The sequence below is a fragment of the Lonchura striata genome, chromosome 1A, assembly GCF_050655825.1.
Source record: "Lonchura striata isolate lonStrDom1 chromosome 1A, ASM5065582v1, whole genome shotgun sequence".
Classification (NCBI taxonomy): domain Eukaryota; kingdom Metazoa; phylum Chordata; class Aves; order Passeriformes; family Estrildidae; genus Lonchura; species Lonchura striata.
In genome coordinates this window covers 41,882,621-41,900,872 of record NC_140741.1, presented here as the reverse complement: position 1 = coordinate 41,900,872, position 18,252 = coordinate 41,882,621, and the positions used below count along the sequence as shown (strand labels likewise).

The window sequence follows — 18,252 nt, the reverse complement described above, 5'->3', positions numbered from 1 at the left end:
ATTACTAGATAATTATGTAATTTAAAATGTAGTTCAGTATCTGAACCAACCTGCCTTCTCTAATCCACAATTCAAAGGATGTTGGATGTTAAAAGAATTTCATTAGTTGAAGCAATGTCATATTGATTGAGTGTAATAGGCTTCTGGGAAATTTCTCAGATGTTTCATCAAAATGGGAGCACCCAAGGGCACAGGAAGTTCCTGCTCTGCCCTGTTGGTCATGGGGACTATGGCAAGATCTATTCACTGATCCTGGCAATCATTCACAATGTGCATTTTATGTTGGTGTCTGAAATGTTACAGTGCTGAAAAAGTCCTATTATTCATACTGTGGTTTCCACTCCAGGATTTTACAGGTATCAATAGTGTGGAGCCCAGAGTAGCTGTGGCAAGGTGTGGGGCCAAGGGAATTGCAGACATGGGTCTCTGTCCCTTTATGCTTTAAACCCCTTTTCCCCCCTCTCTCCTTCTATTGCTTACACCCTAAAGATACACATAGCAAACTGACAGAATGCTTGGTAAGTTGTGTCACATTGTACTTTCTCATCCTACAAGAAATTTGCTTTCCCATGGTCTTCTGTCTTCCATTTGCAGCTGGATGACCCAGAGCTTATGGGCAGTGGAGCTGAGGGCTCATCCCTTCCCCAGTCAGTTACCATTTTTAGGGTGTCTGCTCTACCCATTGGTCTTTCTCCAGCAGGACATTTTGCTTTATTGAATTCTGCACTGCAAAGTTAGGATGCTGCTACAGTGAGGGGTGATACGGCAGCAGGGCTCACAGTGACCCTCCATGGGGAACACGGGGGGAGAAACCAGCAGAGCTGCACCAGGGGCAGCCTGGCTGCTCTGGCTGCCAAACAAGTGGCATGTAAGGGGGTTCCCTCTCTCACCTCTGAGAAGATTCAAATCAGTGCAGCAAAACTTCAAGTCAAATACTACTCAGGCTCAGATATATGCTTGGCTGGAGTTCTGACAGTCTCTTCAAAGCAAGTTTTATTTATTTTTAGATCAACCAAAGGTGCTCTATTGACTTCATTCAGTGCAATTTAATAAAATGCACAAAGATCCATCTCCTTTCAATTGCAAAATACTGAAAGATGATTGGAATGGAGATCCCTGCGAACTCCCACTCCCCATCTCAGAGAACGGAAAAATCCCACATCCCATGTGCTGGAAAGGCATCTGAATTGAGGTTGCCTCTAAGTGCGTGAGGGCTTCTTTTGCAGAGGAGCCACTAGTGCTCCTATGAGGATTACTAGTGCCAGCACTCTGCATGACCCCAGTTACCATGGATAAGCATGAGGTGGAGGGTGGATTCCAAGACATTCAGGCCCCAGGCTATACTTTCCTTTATCATGGACAGAGGCCACACTTGGCATGGGAGTCAAGTGTAAATAGGAAGCCAGTGTTTTTGGTGAAAACTTGACTTTGTATGTTCAGCTGGATGGTGGCAGCTACCAGCAGGGCAGTTCCATTATGATGTAGGTCTCTGGAAGTGAGGGCAGCCCCTGGGAAAACTGGTACCAAGGGACCCTTGCCTCATAGGCTGTTCTCCATGCCTTTGGTCATTGGCTAGAGCAGTGGGCTTGCCGCTCCTGACTAGTTCAGTCACTCCCCCAGAAAATGTTAAGAACTTAATTTAAAACAAGAGGTTTAAATTTGATTACCTAAAGGGTGAATCGGGAAATTTTGGTTTTCAGAAATGCTGAACATCTACAGCCTCTGCTAAGCTCAAAAGGCAAAGACAGAAGCAGAACACATGCTGAGCTGCAGAAGAATAGTTTACTTGAAGCCCAGCTCCACACTTACTGGAGTGGGCTTGGGTTTGGATTCTTCATTTAGGAAACAAGAGGTAAATCATTATGGCCTTTAATCATGAACTCCATGCTTCAGTTTTATCCTCCACGAGGCAATAATAAAATTTATCGACAGTGTCTTGAATACAATCAGGAAAAAACAGTGAAATACACCATGAGCTGCATTAGTGTATAATTGTACATTTTCATTGTATATATAATAAAAATAATATACCATGCAATTAAAGAACACTTCATCTTTTAAATCACTGTGATACTGATTTCTTTTTTTTTTTTTTTTTTTTTTTTTTTTTTTTGGGTAATCTATGAGACTGTATGCATATGTTTAGCAAAATGTCCTTGAGAAATAAAATAACATGTGAAACTCATTTTTTATTTTGTGGGAAACTTCATCACATTTTCTCAGATTGTATCCATGGGATGGATTTCCAGCTTATCTTATGGATGAGAAAAGACCTTATAACCTATGTGTGACAGTTGTTTGGGTTTTATAAAGTGTCCTGCTCACTGTGGCATTACTCACAGATATTTGTGTGCTACCTCAGAAAGCCAAGGAAAATTATTATTATTCTATATTTAACTACAGTGTGTTCCTTTGGTCCCATGTCACTTAGAAAAATCCTGCACCAAGATAGGTCTGCTTTTAAATTGGAAAAAGAAAACATGTTGGATTATTTTTTCTCTCTGTAGTTGGCTCTGGTTTTCAGTGCTTTGAAACCTGCAGCTTTTTTTTTTCTGAAAACAGTTTGCCAGAGCTTTAATTGGCTTTTGTTAAAAGGAATATTTCTATGTAGAAGCTGCCACCTGTATGAAAATGGAGGAGGTAAATTGATTTCTGTGTAGAGTTCAAGGGAAGCTCAGAAGAGGAGGAAACATATAGCTTGTGTTATCCCTCTAAAGAATTCCTTTGCTGGGAACTAGGGAAAGACTAAACTTAAATGAGTTTATTAATAAGGTTAATTTAAAAAATATTCTAAATAATTGTTATTACTATTATTATGAGAGGTTCATTATAACTTTTTCTGTTCTCAATCTCAAATGCCAGCAATAATGACATCTTCCATGAGAATGGTATTCATTGCAGTGCCCTGGGGCTGTGCACTCTCCTCACCTTTTTTATCTCTGACTCTTTCTGCTAGTTTTAATTTAGCACTAGGTACAATATGAATGTCCTTGCAGGGCACACAAGCCACTACACACATACCAGCTTTTCTGAAAGCATTTGAGAGTCTGCATCTGAAAATGCACCTTTGGTTAAAGTAGTGTCTACAGCAATTAAATTGCCAAATATTTCATAGGCGCCACTGATGTAAGAATACTGGGGAAGCTACTGCACTAAATCACAAATGGGAGCTTTGGCTGAAAGCAAAATGAAGAGAGCCATTAGTATCTCTGGAAAAAAATGGATAAAACAACAAATTCTGCAACAGTTGTTCCATATTATTAAAAGGTGTCATTATAAGGTTTCTTCTGCAAACACAAAATTATGCAGAGCAGGGTTTTAATATAATTTATTTTCCATGCTTTTTATTGAAAAGTAGCTAATGAAATTACTCATATTTTTAATTTATCTTATCAAGCCTTGTTAATGAAAAGCTCCATTGCTTTGCATGGATATTTCACATTTTCATCAGCCTATGACTTAGTAAATAAAGATGTCACTCAAACCTCATTTCCTGTCCGACTGCAACAAATCAAAATGGACTCTGAATTAATGCTGAATATTTTCTGCATTTGAGGTCTCTGTCACCAATGAGAGAGCTATAAACCATGTAATTCTTTTTATGCTGTTTCTGAAATGGGTCTGCATTACTGATGATGTTTATTTATTTATTTGTTTGTTTGATGATTAGCAATGAAAAGATGCTTAAGAGCAAATACAGTGAAACTCTTCCAGCTCATGGCACAATGCCATTATTCCCATCTTCCCTGAACAGTACAAGATCTATCCTAGCCACATAATTTCAAACATGTTAAAAGCATAGTGAACTAAGGGCAGAGTTAATATGGCTCTGCATGATTGGGATTAGATATAAGTGCAGTATTAGATTGTTGTAAGATTTTGTTTTACTTGGGTACAATGTAATAGAAATCACATATTGAGCTCTCAGTTACAGCTGCATTATAGAGTGTAGGCAGTCTCAACTAACAATAAAAATATTTGATGACATAGGTCTTCTTCTTGGATAATATTCACAAGGGGGTTCGTTAACCATCCTGAGTTGTGCTTCAAGCTGTGTAAGTGCCTTGCGGAAGATATTAATTTTGTATGTTAATGTTTGTGTCAAAACCTGTTATTATTTATAGATTGGGACCATGTTAATTTGCTCATTATGTTTAGAAGTATATTTCAGTGTGTTTCTTGCATTAAACATACAGTCCTCTTACTTCCACTAGAGAAGCCGTCTCCATAAGTAGTGTTTGGTCACTTTTATTTCAACAAAGTTCATAACTACTCACTGCTTTGTTGGGGAAATTTGTCTGTGTTCAACATACCAGGATGTTGATGATTCCTGTGGCACCCGTGGATGTAAAGTCAGACATCTTCTCATTTCAGGTGAATGTCTTCCTCAAACACCTTCAAGAGAGCTTGGCCAGGACTCCTCAGGACTAGTTATATGAGAGACCTTGGGTGGAAGGAGTGGCTGAAGCTAGACAGAAGCGGCAATCTGCAGTCATTAGAAGAAGAGCTCAGTGAAGAAGCATGTGAAGACCTTGGTGTGTTTTGTCTTCCTTCTTGAAGTAGAAAACTGTAATTCCAGAGAACTACCATATGGTCAGCCTTGTTGACTCCACTGGGGGGCCCAGGATCTCTCAGATATTGCACTGCATGCCTGGAAATTAATCCACAACCGCTGAATCAGAACAAACAACATAGGTCTGTTGAGATGCAAACTTGGACACAGATCAGAGGATAATGTGTGCCAGAGTCCTCACCCCAATAAGCACACCCCAATAAGAGATGTGTGCAAATGAAAACTAATAGACAAGATGTAAGTGGGGACTAATATGGACATATTTTGGAAAGGGTTGCACTCAAGTTAGTTGGTGAAAAAGAAAATAGACATTGGTTCTGAGTGTGAAAAGTCTAGGGAAGAGCAACCAGTAACAAACCAGGGCTAGAGTCCATTGAAGCAGAGGACACAGGAAAGGAGAACTGAATCCTCTGACTGGTGAGGGAGCTCTCTGCCTGGGCTTCAGATCTGCATGTATGTATGCAATGTGACAGGATGCCAACAGCGCAGCAGCACACATTTTAAAATAAGCCTTTTGCAAGAAGCTAAATAAACGCTGGGCTACAGGGCTCTAATGGGCTGGCTCCTAACGTAGCAATGTGTCCAGCTAAACTGGAAAAAACTATCAGGTGGATCATGCTCAATAAAACAAAGACCAAGCATGCAGCTCTTCTGATCTGTTCTTGGCTATTGCCTTATACTTTTCAAGTGATGCTTATTTATTGCTGTTAAAACAAGTACCTGTTAAGAAAGTGACCAAGGCATCTTACCTTGATTTGTACCTCTTCTGCTGCATCCCCTAGAAGCTCTAAACATAGTCTGGAGATGCTTGCTCCCAGCAAATAAAACAAAAGCCACATGTGATTTGATTTTCATGCAGCCTCTGAGGCAGAACTTGATCTGTGTTTGATGCAGTTCTCACAAAAAATGAGAAAATTAGTATGCAGCAAAATGCAGGCACACAGAGAGCTGGACACTGTTCAGATTTAATGTTTGCCTGTTTCTGATTTATTAACCCAGTAGAGATACAACTATTTCTTTTCAGCAATGATCTATTCTCTCCCCAGTTTTCCATTTGGATTGCCAGAAGCATAGTAAGAATAGCTGGCCTGCCAAAATGTGCACAGTGCCTGCTGGCTAGAGAAGGATAAGGCCCTCAAATAATCACAATCTCATTTAAACACTGGTTTACTCTGCTGTTACTGCATCCTTTAGAAGTGACTAAAAGCATTACACTTTATTTCAACACAAAGTTTTTGCAGAACAGACAGAAATTGTTATTGATAGAGAAGACAAGTAATCATATGACAATATGATGTGTAAGCTCGGTGAAATCACATGAAGCATGGTTTTTAACCCAGGAATCATATTATCCCCAAACCCCAAGCAGCTTGGCTTTACTCTTGACCCTACACTGGGTCTTGAGCATCCAATATGCAGCTCAACACTCTGCAGCCTTACTGATTAAGTATGGATAGGCCAACACACTCACCTCATGCCATCACCCAAGCAAACACATCCTATTGCCTAAGACTACTTGGAAAGAGAATTAAAAGAATATTTCTTCTGTCTTACAGAACAAATTGTTTCTCTCTGTGTTGTTACTAATCACCAGACCAGGGATCTCTCCTTTACATCTATCCACTGTGTGGTCAATGAGAACAAACAAGCGAAACCCAAGCTCTTTTAAGATTTTATTTTAATGAATCCCCTCCCTGCACTGCATCTGAAATTCAGCTGGAATTGCCAGCCTCTCTAGTTTCAAGTCTGAACAACAAAGTTTGACATGGCTTGCTGCCCATAAACATTTAGAAAATGCTTTTCTTTGAAGCATTTCACAGCTTGTGAGGAGACTTTCTGGAGATGGACTGTATCCCCAGATACCACGTCTGAGGGTGAAGGAATATGTGAGGAAAGCAAATCAGAAGCACTAAACATTTCAAGAGATTCTGTTCAGTTAATGTCCTTCCAAAGTTTCAAATAGCAGCAAGAACAAATTTGGTGTGTTGGCCAGGGTCTTGTGGGCAGGCACAATCTCATAGCCACCTTCCTTCAGGGGGCAACCAGGGCTGCTGGATCCCCAGCTTCCACCTTCCTTGTAACTCCTTCCACTTTCTCAAGGCTGGTGAGCAGCACCTGCCTCCTGCACCAAACAAACCTGCTCGAAGGGTCACAGCCAGGGCTGACTGTGAGCAATGCAAGGCAACAGTGCAGAACACATGCTTTGTGCTTCCCCACTTGTCAGATACTGCTCATGCTAATGGAACTGTAATTCTCTCTGAGTGGGGATATGATCAGTAAGCACACTTACTGCAAAAATCAGTTTAAATATTTAGTTACTCTGGTTATTGAAATAAGAACTCCGAACAATTTTTGAACATATGTAATATTCTTGTGGGAGAAAATGCTCAGTCTCTGGAATATATGGGTATTTTGGTTGTTGTGGAATAAATACAACTTTCCTCTAACATTTTAACTAAAGACTTTCTGAAAAAAATATCAGAATAAACCATATTAAAAAAGCCTTTACCCCAGGCTACTATAAAGGAGAAAAAATGTTCCAAATGTGAACTAATGAAGTACAAAGTAATGAATATTTAATTTGCATAATTTACCAAAGTGCAGTTAGGAATCCAAGCAAAATTCTTCATAAACAAAGTGTTCATTAGGCATTTACTGTAGTTTTTTGCAATTATTACATTTTTCCCTCTGTATTGCTATTTCTATGGTATTACACAAAGGTGAATGAACATCTCATGAGAGTGTCTAGAAGGTTCAAAGGAAAAAAAACGAAACGAGGAAGGCAGTGGTGTCTATTAAATTTAAATAAGCTACCTGTTTACAGTGAAGAAGATAAAAGACAGCACAGCAGAAGAGCAACTGAGAAACGGAATGGAAAAGGTAATTGAGTTTTACATTACAGGCTTCTTCACTTGGCAGTGTGAATATTATTGAATTAGCCCTATTACTATAAAGATTACACAAAAGCAGAACAGTGTGAAGGCTTGCTATGAAACTTTAACAATATCAATGGAGGTAAGTGCTACCCAAACTGCGCACAAGAATGGATCAGAGAAAGAATACAGTGGGATTTTTTTTTTTCAATAGAACTGAATCATGGTGTGATGTGAATTTTAATAAGAGCATACAGAAATGAAAATGGGAACTGCAAAATATGTCCATGCACAAAGGGAAAGATTTCACAGCCACAACCTGCACAGTAAATATCAAGAGGTGAAATATTATTTGTATTAAAGGGAATGTCCTTCATACCATAGCTTTATTTAAGGGACTATCCCTTGCCACATCCCCTCAGACTCTAGCTTACCAAGCTTCCTCTGGAGCAAGGTCACATATTTACCTGAAATATGGATTTCGCATTGTTGTATAGCTTCTAAGTGAGAATTAAAGGTCAGCAGATTTAAATTACTGAATGTGAATCTAAAAACTGCTTTTGTTTGACTGCAGAAGATTGAACTAAAGTGGTGCTGCATTGCCTCACCCTCTTTTCCAACTTTTCCTTACTCACTACAACCCAAATTTATATCTGTTCCCTACACATTATTTATTTAGCTACTGACACAGGTTTTTCTGTAAAGCTTTTCCACAGGGTGTTTGAATAATCTCTAAAATCATAGCATAACATACTCAGTATTTCATAAATTTATTCCAGAAGGTACCAGGGATATCCTGTAAAAATAAGTGACTCAAAATCAGGCTATTGTTTCCCTACCTCATGGAAGTGGGACAAGGTGGCTGCTGTACAGGAGAACTTGCCCTGGCAACAGGAGTCTTGATTAACCATAAGAAGTACTAGTGCCTCAGGCTGGTAAGAAAATCTAATTGGGTATTAAAAGAACATTATTTTGACAAATTATACATTCTAGTAGTGAATATAGACAGCATGCTGTGTTTTGCATTTTGTCTTCTTCATCTCTGAAGGAAAGAGTGAACTGCCCTTGCCATGGGTCACCCCCATCTATTCCCACACCTTACTCTGCCCTGTAAGTTAGCAACACATCCCAACTGGAAGGAGTTTTGGACAGCTGGCAAGCACAGTCCAGGGGGATCTCCTGCCTGTTTGATGCAACTCCTGCCCACTTGAAGACAAAGCAGGCAGGTAGCTGCACAGCCTCCCAGGAGCTCAGCCCTGGCAACTTCAAGCGTTGGCACTGAAAGAGCCCAGCAGGGTGCTGGACCCACACCCCTCCATTGAGCAAGCTGTTTGCAGACCATGGGAATGCAGCATGGAAATGTGCAAATGATCCATGAGAGACTAATGACAGAAGGTGAAGCAATTTAAAAAGTAAAATTAGAGGAGAGATGTAAACATCAAAACATAACCAGTAATAGGTCCTGAAAATAACTGTATATGAATAGACAATTTTCAGGTTTTATCACAGATATTACTCTTGCAGTCTTAGGGTAATTTAACAGAAAAGTGAGGAATTATCATCTTTTTATTCTTCTGAGAGATCAGGAGGGATGTGACCCTAAGGAAGCTAAAGTGAGGCACTAGGATATGGAAAGCAGGTTCCACAGTAGCTGCTATAGTGCAGGGAAATGACATCACTGACGTCACTGCTTGGGATCCTATTAGCACAATGCCAAAAGACCAATTTAACATACTAACTCAATTTGTAGTGGAGTCCATTTCCTTGTACCTTAGCTGGGCATATCAATATCTCCCCTGTGAGGACAGTGTTGTTTTGCTTGAGTAGCCAGCTGCAGAGGACAGTCCCTGTTTAGAGCAGGTGTTACACCACAGGAGTATATGTGATTTTCAGCAAGTCAAAAAGTATTTTTTTATTTTATGATCTATGACATAATCATACAAAAACATTTCCCAGATTTCTTCTGAGTAGCTGAAGAATTTTTAGAAAGATGGAGGCTGGAAGGTGACCTTCCTGAAAATCCATGCACTAGGTTAATCTGAGAGTAGGAGTGCTCTTTTACCACCCACAGGTGCATTGTGCAATGGGAAGGTTTAGCTGTTACACCCTGCAGGTACCAAATGCCTTATAAACTGCACCAAACCAAACTGCAGCCCTACAATCTTCTGTTCTTCCTCCTCCATTCCTGTGACAAAGTTGTTAATTTCCTTTTTTTTTCTATCCCTGTGGTAATGACTACTCCCCCATGTATATTTGCCTCCAACCCATCCCAGCTTTGTGTATGGATTGGTGAGGAAATAACAGCTCTGCTCATCAAGTTAACAGCACATGGGTTTAACTCAGCACTTGTGATGATGACAATTGTTTCATGCTCTTGGCCTCATCTACAATCCAACACGTAAGCACTATGAAACGTGTTATAACAAGGATTAAACACTCTGAATATATCAAATGAGACTCAGGAAGACCAGGTTTTGTGTGCTTCAGGCTGTTACCACATAAAAGACAAAGGAAAGTTGGTGACAGGGGTGTGCACAGGCATCAGCGCTCAACAGGCATGAACCGGGTGTGGCAAAGAGGGAAGCAGGGTAGCCAGGCCAGCTGGTGCCAGGTCAGAAAGCAGCTGTCCCATTCTGAGCATTCACCTTTCAGTCAGCACTGAAATGTATTTTAGCCAAAGCCAAATGACAAAACTGGAGCTGAAGTGTGGCCAAGTGTCCAAAAGTACCCTTTTTCCTGCTGGAATAACAACTGTGTATGGATGAGTGGAACAACAGATGGACGTTTTGGAGGAAAACTTAGTACAAAAGGACAAATTTCTGTGCTGGCTTCAGACATAGTTAAGTATGATCCAACCATCAGAATATGAAATAGTAGCAAAGAGAGGTGGATAGCTTTGATGTAGCTGTGGATCCAGAATATCTAACCTCTTAGAGGTTTGCTGCAGCACTGCACCACTAGCAAGAGCTGTGAACTGACAACTTCGTAGCGAACAGTTTTCTTCTGGTTTCCCAAAAATGACCCAACAGTGATGCTGGTACTGAAAAAACTGATGTCTGGTTCTGCTTGGCAGGGAATGGGACATTATTCTTTATTGTTAAACTGTGGATGAAATGTAAATATTTTCACTGTGTCTAGTGGATCTTTGATGCAGCTGTCCAGTGCTTCTGAGGTAAAAAATAGCCTGAGAGCAGATTTTGCTGCTTGGTCCTTTTCAGGGTAATGCTGGCAGCATGGGGCTCTCTATTAAGATGGCATTCTGATTAGAGATGCTTCCCTACTACTGTTCCAGAAATACAGTGAATTAGACTGGGGAGTAAGTAATTTGTATTGATGCCTTTCCAGCCCCAAGAGTGGCACATCCCCTAATGCCCTACCTTCTCCCTGCTGCAGAAACTGGGAGGAGTTCCCACAAAAGAAATGAGGTAAAGGTGCAGACTTGAAGGTAAGCCTGGCTCAGATGAGAAGATTAAAGGCAATTCAATACTCACATTGAAATGATTTTTGAGCAATATTCTATAAATATTAGAAATTTCATCAGTTTATTTTTATCATATGTAACCATATTCCTTCTCCTTCCTGAAAATAAATGAACTGGTTTAATCGGACTCCTTTTCATTTAATAGAATTAGTATTCCTTTTGCATCTCCCCTGCTGCTTTATATCACTGTTGAGTATTTATTAAGAACTAGTAAAATTCAAGGATTTTTCTTGCTTTCCAGGTACAGAAAAATACAGAAAGTAAGCAAAGGGCAATCTTTTGTGCTTACTTGGCAGAGAAGGCTATGGCTATGACACACAATTAGATTATATAAAGAAAAGTAGTAAAATTGTTGAGATGAAATAACAATTTTCCTATCTCATGATCCTATTTTACAAAGGGCTGATGCTGCAGTTTTCACAAAAACCCTGGGATGATAAACAGGAAGACTATAGCAGTTTCAGTTGCATAATACTATATGGGAAACATTCAGGACCAGAAAACACAGTCTTTCAATCTGGTTCAGTCTGGGATAAGCCTAATATGTTTTCTCTGGAATACAGACTTTGCATTGCAAATTGAAGCCCCTAGTCAGAATGCTGTCCTTAATCTTCCTTATGCCCAACACCATTTTCTTTTTATCTATTTTCCCCATATTTCTTTCAATCCATTTTTCTTCTATATCTTTTCTTCCCCCATTTTTGTTTTTTTGCCTATTTTCTCATGATTCTTCCAAGATATTTCACTTTCTCCAGGGACCTGCTTGTTAAAACTCTGTTCTCCAGAAGAGAATATAAAGACCATACTTCTCAAAGAAATCTGTGCATTTAATTCTCATCAAAAGGTATGGGCTAATGTTAGCATGTCTGATATTTGCAAATTCAAACTTTATTTCTCTAAACTCCTCTGAAAAGGAATTCCATTTATTATGTACAGAATATTCTCAGTTCATATTACTAGTAAGAATTTATTGCAAATCAGTAAATTATTTTGATAATTTTGTTTCAATTTTATGACCACATCTCAATTATAATAACCAACTACCGATATAAAACTGATATGTTAAAAAAATAATTTTCAAACACTTGATAATATGTAGGAGTCATCCAAACAGTGACAAATTTGCAGGTAGACCTTCAGAAATAGTTAAGAGTGTTTTATTTAGGTGGTAGTAACCTAAGTGAGCCAAAGGTGTAAATCATTTTTCAGTTTGGCTTTGTATTGAAATTATACTCTCAGACCTAGTCTCTGGCTCCATAAAAAAGGCTAACTTTATTTCTCACAAAACAGTGAAAACTGCCACATCAGGAAAGATAACACATACATAGATTACTTGAAAGAATTCTCATTGCTTATAAAAATTATAATCTTTATGTGTGCACTGCGAGCATCTTCTAAATAGAAAGGCATTGGGTCCCTTATTCTACCTGATTCCAGCAGAACTAAGGCTGCAAAAATGAACACAAAATACTTCATGCTTGAAGAAAGACATTCTTGTATCATTAAGAAATTATATCCTGTTGGCTCAGGAGAAAGCTTCCAAAATTACAAAAATAACAAAAGTAGAGTGAAACTCTCTAATAATAGGATTTATGGCTCTACCTTTTCTTCCATGTGTGTATTTTAGACTTATAAACAAGAAAACAAGCATTTTTATACTTCAAAGTTTCCCTCTGCATCCATAATACAGGATTATTTAAAGTTTCTTGAATGTATTCTTGGCTAATGTGTTTGTGTTTCTGTGCATGTGAAGGGCCTTGGGGGAAAGCCATTGAGGGGCAGCTGAGGTCACTTGGTCTGTTCAGCCTGGAGGAGACTGAGGGGAGACCTCATTGCAGTTACAACTTGCTCATGAGAGGAAAAGGAGGGGCAGACACTCATCTCCACTCTCATGACCAGTGACAGGACCTAAGGCAATGGCCTGAAGCTGAGTCAGGGGAAGTTTAGGTTGGATACAGGAAGAGGTTCTTCACCCAGAGGGTGGTCAGGGACTGGAACAGCTCCAACCTGACCAGTTTTATAAAGATCATTAAAAAAAGGTATTGGATAGAAAAAGATATTGGAGGAAAATAAGGCATGACCCTCATTTGCTCATCACTTGCACAGGATATATAAAAATCATATATGCATCATATGGATCCCAGCCTACAACTTTCTGGAAGGGCAGAGCCTGAGCACTGTGAACTTCTCAGTCAGTCTGGATCTGTCTCACTAAACTCAACCCTCTCACACTATGGATGATTTGATATGGAGCAGCAGCTTCACAAGGTAAAGGGTGCAGGTCATGGCTAGTGCTGTGCTTACTCTTCATCCTACTGAATAATCACTGCCATAGATTAGTTTAAAGAAAGCAAATAAATTGTAGAATACCTAATCCATCCCCTGTCATTAAGAAGATTCAACTATATTTTAAATTAATAATCACATTGAGATTCACTTCCCTGGAAGTAGGAAAGGGGGTATAAGCAATGTATTTGGGCAATTATAAAAGTGGAAAATTCATATAGAGACTTGAAAGCCAGGATTCTGAATTTTGTATACTTATGGGACCCAAGGAAGAGAGTCAGAGGTGAGGCAACAGCAACAATGTGACAGCACCAATTTGGCTCATCTGGAAGAATAGGTGGCAGAGGTTAATAAGTAATTTTCCAGGAAGGTGACAGAAAGTCATGTCACTGATGGAGGAGAGGGAAGCAGAGAATTCAAGGGCAGTCTTGAAAATCAGTTCTGGAGGTGGTGAGTTTGATATGGGACAGCAGTTAATCCAAGGTGAAATGTCCAAGAGAAGGAGGCATGAGCCTTAAAGCATGCATATACAGCAGAAGGAAAAGTAAATTTGAGAATTATAAATAAAGCCAAATGTATGAATCCACTCAGCACTAAGGAGAACACTAGAGGAAGATGAAAAGAAACTTGCACTATCATTCATAATTGGATATAACTTTAGTTCCTGTTTATGAAAACCTCATTTACCCAACAATGAGCAGGTTCACAGGCAGTTAACATAATGAGGAGCATCCTGGAAATTACAAAACAGAGTGCTGAATGTATGGCTCTACAGGGGAGACACAAGCAAGTAGTTGCAATGACCTTCACTGTCCCAAACAACATAAAAAGTAGGCACTTCTCACTGTGTGAGTTTAGAAGCTGACTGCAAACCTTCATGCAGAAGTATGACATCTGTACAGAAAATGAATGTGGAAGCATACCTGGCCATGAAAAACCTTGATATTGAAGTTACTGCTTTCCTCCTTTTCTCAGCACTGATTCTTTGAAGCAGTGTCATTTTACCTTCCTATTTCAACCAGGTATTTAATAACAAACAATTCACCACAGGATCTCTGATGAAGATCAAAGATTCATTTGTAATGAAATAAACTAAAAGTGCCAAAAGTTAAAAAAGTAAATGTGTAAAACAAACCTTTGCCTTTGAAATTAATGAGTTTTGAAATATCTCTTACAACAAAGCAGAACAAAGCAGGAAAGCAAAGCAAACAAGGAACCTGGAGAGACAAGAGAGGATGGAACCAGACCAAACGACAGATCACAAACCTGGGGAATCAAGTAATTCGCAAATAGTGGTAATCAACAAGGATAACAGGAAAAGCATGATCAAAGCTAAACTCTTCTGATAGAAATGACTCCTATGACATGCAAAAGTGCATTAGCACCCTGTAACCAAAATAAAAGAGCCAAACTGAGTAATTTGCATTGAAGAGTAACATGCAGAAAGAAAGAATTAATTAAAAAAGTAACATATGGTAAGCAGGTTCTACCTCTTGTCTACAATTAACTCAAGAGAGAAATGGTCTCACTGAGATATATGATATTAAAACAAAAAATAAGGAGGAAAAAGCCCCCACACCCCAATAACAACAACTGGGACAAAAGCAAACTAGTAGCAAAGATTCTGCATAAAGGTGTAGAAACAATTTGAAGCACTGAAAATATGCTGAAATATAGGAAGCCGCTCAGAACCATGGAACTAATTGAGACACATTTCCTAAAGACTCTCTCTATTCTTCATCTTCTTTGGTAATATATCCATCTGGCTCTTGTGCATCCCACCTCCATCATCGGCTACATACCCTTTTCAGTCAGTCAAGTTCCATCCACTCTGCTTATCCCATGGTCTTATGGTGACTCTTATCATCCTCATTACAGCCCCACGATACCCTAACAACCCCAACAACAGCCTCATTTACCCACCCCAATCCATGTCTCTTCTGGCCTTCAATGACATCCTTCAGCATGTTCCACATTTCTGGCAAACTCACTTAATAGGCTATGCTCATCACTTCCATGTGCTTTATCCTTCACCAAGTCACAGAACTGCAGAGACTGGAAGAACTTCCAGATGTCTCCAGTCTGACCCACCATGTCTCCAGTCTGAGCCACCTTGCCCGAAGAGTCAGGTCGAAGAGGTTGCTCAGGGTTGTGGCTCATTAGGGTTTGAATACCTCCAGAGGCAAAGACTCCACAATCTGTCTGGCCAGCCTGTGTCCACCCTCATAGTAAAACAGCTTTCCTTATTTTAAAGAGGAATTAACCATGCAATAGCTTTCTTCACTGACCCCAATATATTCCCCAGTATGACCAGCTCTGAGCCATACCACATTCACATATTCAATATTTTGCACCTCCGCACAGAAGTTGTCACCTCCCATGTCTTCTACCAAATGTGCTTTGCTTGCTGGTCAGGCATAGGCTGTGACCCTAGCCAGGATGTGATGGCTATGTGTATGAGCAGCTGGCAGCCTTTTGGCTGCTAGGCAAACCAAATAAAACCAACAGGGCTGAACTCCCTCTGTTTACCCTTGGTAATTGTTTAATAAGCTCCTTTCCTTTACACAATCATCACTTGAGATCTCTCTGAAAATGCAATTGTCCCTTCACTTTTCCTAAAACAGGCAGTAGTTTCTAAAATTTTTGACAGGTGCTAACAAAGAATGCGCAAACTTAAATGAAGGTGCTTATTCTTTCCTATTGACAATGTTTTTAAGATGGACTTTGAAGATAATTTTATGTGTCCAAAGATGGGAGGAATTAGCCCTACAATTAACATAAGCATTGAAAATAAAAGAAGATGAGACTGGATATGGTGATATGACCCAAAGAGACATTTCAGATATGTTCATGATGGATATTATTGCCATGTCTCTTCAGTCAGGGAAAATACTTGAGAGCAAATAATAAGATCATTTCTGAAAAAACCAGCATACTTCAAAATTCTTTAACTACACAATGTATTCCATAAAAATCACAGGTACTATGTTTCCTGGGTATTGGTCTTTTTAACAAAGCTTTCAGGGATCAACATAAGAGTTGAGCAAAACAAAAAAAGGTATCATGCCAAATTCACATGATAAATCAGTGAACAGCAGGCACTGAGCACACCTTAAGCTCAGAGACCATTTTTCTTTCTTCCAAGAAATCTGCAGAACAAGATTAATATAAAAATAGCTTGTAATAAAAACACAAGTTGCCTGGGGTAAAGAGTAAAACTGTTCTAAAATAGCATCTGAATCTGTGAATAGAATGAACTAATTTAATAACACTGAAAAATATTGCAGAGACCTACTTCCAGCTGAGACAGGTTTAGTAAAGTACCTCCTGGCTTAGTATTTTGGCTCACCTGGTGGAAATGCACAGAGGGTCTCAGCTGGAAGCTCAGCTGTGCTAATGTGCAAGACATACATTGGAAGTCCAGATACCAGATGGGGGATTTTGCTAACTGCTGAAATTGGCTCTCATGGCAGGCCACCAATTGGCAAGTGCAGGATCATTTTAGGCTTGTGTTATACTAAAAAGCATAATAGTGGCGAGGGGAAATGAAGAGCCCGAAAACAAAGGTAATCCTCTTCTCAAGCAAGCACAGAGTTGGCTGCTTTCTGTGTGATTATAGGAGTCTTGTATTTGCCATTGAAGTCTGGAATGTAATGATTTTCATGTTAAAAGACAATTAATTAAAGTTAATGAAAATAAAAAAACACAGCGTACTTGCTACGTGTACACACATATATGCTTCAATCCAATACAGCTGATGTTTTGATCCCTTTGTGTCCATTGAAATAGGAATGATGAACATCAGTGCCTTAGGCTACCATGGCACGTGGATTGCAGGTGATGCCCGATGGAACATGAATCTCAATGTTTTTAGAGCTATCGGGGGACATTTATCTCATGTGCATCTTTTTGCTAAGCAGAGACCTCTTGCATTCTTTCAACCAAGTTACCTTTTCAGAGAAAGGAAAGGACTTTTAATTTTTAAATTTAAGAGCTTTTATGTTCCTCTGAGATGGATGAAACCATTAGCCTATGGTAAAGAATACATAAACTGGGTAAATTTGAGATGGAAACCAGCCATTCTCTATCAATTGCAGAAGAAAGGTATTCAAGACTAATATCTCAACACAAGATCTCAAAAGAAAACTCTCTCTTTAAGAGAAATTATTAACTTTTGTGATAACTAGTTTTGATTTGTGAGCCAAAAGGATATAATCATGACGATAAGAGGCAAATAATACTCAAGTGGAACAATTTAAATTCCTATCAATTGTGACATAATAACAGAACAGTCTGTTAAAGCCCTGGAGATGCCTAACCTTTCTCTTTATTAAGTAAAGATAATCTACAATTACACTGCCTAATTATTTGCAAAGATTCTCAATGTTTTCTGTGCTGTAAAAATTGCTTTTCTAAATTGGTTTGTTTTTAGCATGGTTATTTTTCAACTCTCAATAGTAAATAATTTTGTTTCCCTGTTTTTACGGGGTATTGAGCACTTTGATTGTTTTTCCCCTTTTCTCATAATACTGAGCACAATTTTGTAGCCTGGGTTGGATCCCCATTACAGCCATATGCAGTGTTTTTTTGCTTGGGGTGGTGTTTGAGTTTGTCTTTCTACTGAGCAAGCCACTTTGCAAAGGACAAGTGCCACACCACTGCTTTTTGTCTGAACAGCCATGGACCTGTCTCCTGCATGGGCATCAATGCAAGGAGCTTCCAGTTCTATGTCCTGAGGACTTTATGGTGATGATCAAGGACATACTTTGCAAACAGTGCTGCTGGTGAGGGTATGTAGATGGCTGAAGCCTAGACCTAGATCTGGAGTTAAAACTGATCTTAGGTACCTTTGCTCTGACTTGGACAAACTGTACCCCCTAGCCTTGTCCTGCATGTGGATCTACATATCTGGCAATACAGATGAGGTGTGTGGTACAGCCCACAATTCACACAAACTATCTTTGAGTATGGTGTAGCTTTCTTCCTTATCATGCATCCAGGTTTTCCTCCACAGAAAGCCAGGACATACTCATTCACCC

General features: G+C 39.4%; 1 long non-coding RNA gene across 1 annotated transcript in view; it reads left to right on the top strand.

Annotated features, from left to right (window-relative positions):
* The window catches only part of LOC146763461 (uncharacterized), a 59,404-nt gene extending 52,384 nt beyond the window's left edge, over positions 1-7,020 (top strand). The window contains exon 2 of the long non-coding RNA XR_014952071.1: positions 4,375-7,020. This is a non-coding gene — a long non-coding RNA (uncharacterized LOC146763461). The remainder of the gene's footprint in view (positions 1-4,374) is intronic.
* The last annotated feature ends 11,232 nt before the right edge of the window (positions 7,021-18,252 follow it).